General features: G+C 43.6%; 1 long non-coding RNA gene across 1 annotated transcript; it reads right to left on the bottom strand.

The window, feature by feature from the left end:
• Positions 1 to 726: 726 nt before the first annotated feature.
• Positions 727 to 3,667, bottom strand: LOC106807183. The gene is made up of 2 exons (XR_001393634.1): positions 3,580 to 3,667; positions 727 to 2,882 (listed from the first exon to the last, which is right to left on the bottom strand). It is a non-coding gene; the product is annotated as an uncharacterized LOC106807183 (long non-coding RNA).
• Between the last annotated feature and the right edge of the window lie 790 nt (positions 3,668 to 4,457).

The raw sequence follows: 4,457 nt of genomic DNA, 5'->3' as shown, positions 1-4,457 counted from the left end.
GTGTGTGTGTGTGTGTGTGTGTGTGTGTGTGTGTGTGTGTGTGTGTGTGTGTGTGTGTGTGTGTGTGTGTTTGCATGCATGTGCGAGCGCGTGTGGTACGCCAGCGTGAACGAACGTATTTGTGTATACATAATATAGGACTGCGGATCCTAACTGTTACGTGAATTCCTTCGTGAAATCTATAGATGTTAGAAGTCTACTGTTCAGCACACCAGGCAATACCTCCTTGTGCATACTAATGATTGTATATTAAATTCATGACAGTTGAATGTCAACTCTTATAGTGATAAAAACGTCACGCTATTTCATAGAGATATGCACACTTTACAAAATGTACACAATTGTTTTATAGAAACTTCGTTATATACCCTTAATAATGCGAATATAAGGTACCTGCTATACGGTGCACACCTATCCAATTTCTACATTAGTTGTAACTTATGGAGAAATTGAACTACACTGCTGTTCCACTGCGGATAACGTCAGCAATGCTAATATCTCCGTAATGGCACTTGTAGCGTTTCATTTTTATATACACGGCTTTAAAACTTTCCCCGCATTTGTTTTAGCTTACCATTCACTTAGTCCCAACAACGGCTTACATGGGAATCTCAGTCAGCGTGCTTAATCAGTAGACTAGACTTTCTACGGCCGGTCATTCCAAATGGCGAGGAGGAAAGACGGGGTGGTCACCCTCGAGTGCACACATACACATACACGCGCAGGGAGAAATCGCAAACTCGTCACTCTTTGCGTGTATTAAACAATAAAAGCTTGAGATGTTAAGTAAAGGTCAGGAAAAAAACGTTTTTGGCACTTCGTGTTAGGTGCACTGTTCATGTGATTACTAGACGGACAAGTGGATAGCTCGTAATTTGCAGCGAATTGATCCTCCCCGTTAGGGGGCGCCACAGACACTGATTCCACGCGTCCGCCACAATACTACCTCATCAACTCGAAAACATCTGCAAATAAGAACCCGATTGAGGGTATAATACTCCCACCCCAAACGACACCCACTACTCTATGTTTGGGTGAAATGCACCATTCATATTAAATTCGCATTGTGCAGTATTTTAAATATATGCAGCATTCACGTTTGCGAAATGAACAGCCGAACATCGCATTTCGTAAAGAATTCCGCAAAGCATTCTGTATACCAAGCTATCTATCCGTATGCTAGCTTTCAGGGCGGGGGTGCTGGGTCCAAACCACCTCGATTACTGAATCTGCCTTGCTAAACTTGAAACTTATCAAAATGAGACATACATACAAAAATATCATCAACACGACCGCAGGATAACTAAGTTTTAAATAACCAATTAAAGTAAATAAATATGACCTTGTAGTTATAACACATTTCAAATCAATTAACTATAGGCCTTACTTTGCCATACCATGATCACGTGGACAACAGAAAATATAGGGTGGGCCTTGGCAACCTCTTGGTGGCACGAAGTAGGGAAAGAAACACGCCTCTGCAATGCACAAACAATGCCCGCCTTCTGCTCTCTCCCATGTGTTTCCAAGTCAGAGACTTACTGATACCAGGTACCTACATTGTTCCAATTGCACCCTGTGGTGCACCTTCTACTGCCTTGCTGATATAGCCTCAGGGATATTCCTCGAGAAAATCTACACGGTGATGTTACACGTGGTAAAGGGCATCACCAGCGTTCATAGCAGCATCTCACGTTCAGCATCTTCTGACGTACAACATAAACCGAAGAAGACTCCAAGCCCTCTTCGAAGGGTTCAATGCAGAAGGCACTGTTGACAGGATATCCTTGGGAAATTAAAACTAAAACTAGAATACAGGCATACTACACAGATCGCGTGTAAAAATGTCGTGACACATGCTGTCAGAGCTAGCTGCCACAAAAAAGATATTGTCTACAATGCCACGCGTGGTCCATGAAACCGACATAGGCGGTAACCTCGCCTGTTGGCTAAGATAATTAAAATAAAATCAAGAGCTAATAACACGTTGTATTACATTGTAATACATGTATCATTAGCTGTTGATAAAATGAAACCAAAATGGCACAGTCGATGAAGCCCGTGTTTAAGGAGTTTTGATTATCAGGTTTAAAAACGCGTAAAGTATGCAGTTGACAAAACAACTACGGCGTGGAGAGTGTAGCAAACGGCGACTCGTGCGACCATCAAAGCGCAACAGGAGCCGCATATTTAAGGCCAGCATCACCGCCGCTGCCTCACGAAATCCCGCCAGCCAACCGCAAGTTTATACACGCCTCTAAGACCGTGCATCGCTGTAAGCGAAGGAAATGAAGTAGAGATGCTATTTGGGTGGGCAGCATTGGGCTGGGAAAGGGGGGGGGGGGGAATGCGATATTTTATGGTTGGGGAATGTGAAATTTAGGTGTGGTGGGAAGAGGGGAGGAATGTGATATTTGGCCAACGTAAAAGGTGTGCCATTTTCGATCTCTTCACTCGATCTCTTTGGGCCCGGGGCCATTGTGTGACTTCTTGCATGCTTGGTACAGAAATTGACATCATGTCTGCGCTATCGGAGGCTGAATCAGACGACACAGGCACTGTACAAAACCTATCAATCTGGCTCACATCTCAACTGCAACCGGGACGCCTCGGCCACACTGCTTCCCGAAAAGATTCCCGAATCATGATCCCTGTCCACGCGATAGCCTCCCGCGGTCGGTAATACACTCGTATATCCACAGTTTAAATACAGTGCTATATTTCCTCCTCGCAAGCGATATAAAACATAAGGATGGCATAAATAGAATATTAATATGATTATCCACTCGGTTTGCTTTTCTTCATAGCATCACATCGTGTTTGATGAATGTTGTCTGCAGGTCTAAGCGTGGTGACGCGCATCGTTTTGTTCCTCCCTCCACCTGTGTAAAAAAACCCAGTAAAAGCAGGGATTAGTTTCACTATAAGTGGGCACACGGATGGATTGCTGCTACCTCTCTACTAATTAACAACCGTCTGCAACGACCGAAACATATCCCGTATTTAGGGGCCCATTGTCAGTAACAAAATTAGTATTAACATTAACTTTCCGATTTATCTGACAGCCCCCCCCCAGTTTATTGGAGATGGTTTTGACTCAATTTGATATTCGTTGTCCATCTAGAATAGTTATGTGGAACTGGGCTCAGGCCATTATTAGTCACACGTGTATTGCCATCATTTATTTATTTTTACGTGTATTTCAATCATTTATACGTTCTCCACGCAGGCGTTTTACTGTCACCTGCAATCATGCATAGCATAAAATCGCTTTGTAAATTTCTCAATGCAGCCAGGTTTCATTTTATCGACGCAACGTACTATAGAACTAAAACTGTCGTACGCTGTATTACGTATGTACAACGTACAGCACCGTTGATCCTGAACCAAGCATGCACTTAAGGTGACATATTTGGAACCTCGCAGAATTTTAATTGGCAAGCAATTAAATTCCGAAGTGCCTGCGTATTTCTGCTCTTTATAATTCATATCGGCGCGGCAACAAGTGAACGAGTTCACCCGGCACACGACGAATCGCATACAGTTCATGCATTGTGGCATTCAACGCTGTGCAATTACCTTGGACCTGTTACTGTAGAACCGTGGTTTGAATTTCGGTTTGCCGGGCCTTCCCGCTTGCTTGTCCTGGTGCCGTTTACTCGCCGTGTGCTGCGAGAGAAAAGAAGAGAAAATTTGCAGAAGCAAACGAGACAATAGCTTACACAGAAGACAGTTGGCCATATCCACGGCTACTACCGCCTGTCTTTAAGCTTAAAATAATTGTCTTTTTCAGTGAGAACTGGAAGCGCATTAGGACTGCGAAAGCGCTGGACTGCATCTTATTAGCATAATAGACCCGGCTGTGTGTTGACCACTGTTCATCACTGCCTGGGGCAATAACCGGACATAAGGGGATGTTTGCGTACAGGTCAAAGCCACCAAAAACCAGATCTGGAAACGTACAATTTTGTGTATACCAGTAATAATTAGCACCAGTGTCTGGGAAGTATTTTTCCCCGCCAGCTCTCACATATCCAGAATTGTTTGGGAATAGTAGTTGGGTATAGTAGTTGGGTATAGCAGTATAGTAATAGTATTGGAAATATTAGTGAAGGGAGAAGAGAATACATTCTACTCACTCTACAGCTAACACTCGGGGGTTCAATCTAAAAAAAGCGTAAAAACCCCAACCCCAACGTTCTTAGAATTTTTCGCATTAAGAAAGGTGCCGTTCCCGCAATGACTGAAGGAGCACTAGAAAAATATTCTGCGGGTTGACGGTGAATATAGCGACACGCAAATCAAGGGGATAATAGGTTACAGTTGTGATGGTAACAACACATCAATGGTTACAGTTAACGGTACGGTACGGTTGAGGGCAAACAGCCCTACAAGCGGCTGCACCACTACACAAGAAGCTGGACAACTACACAAGAAGCTGGACAACTACACAAGAA

This window comes from Priapulus caudatus, unplaced genomic scaffold (genome assembly GCF_000485595.1).
Source record: "Priapulus caudatus unplaced genomic scaffold, Priapulus_caudatus-5.0.1 Scaffold199, whole genome shotgun sequence".
Taxonomy (NCBI): Eukaryota; Metazoa; Priapulida; class Priapulimorpha; order Priapulimorphida; family Priapulidae; genus Priapulus; species Priapulus caudatus.
Note: the sequence above shows the minus strand (reverse complement) of the source record. Positions and strands in the feature narration are given on the sequence as shown.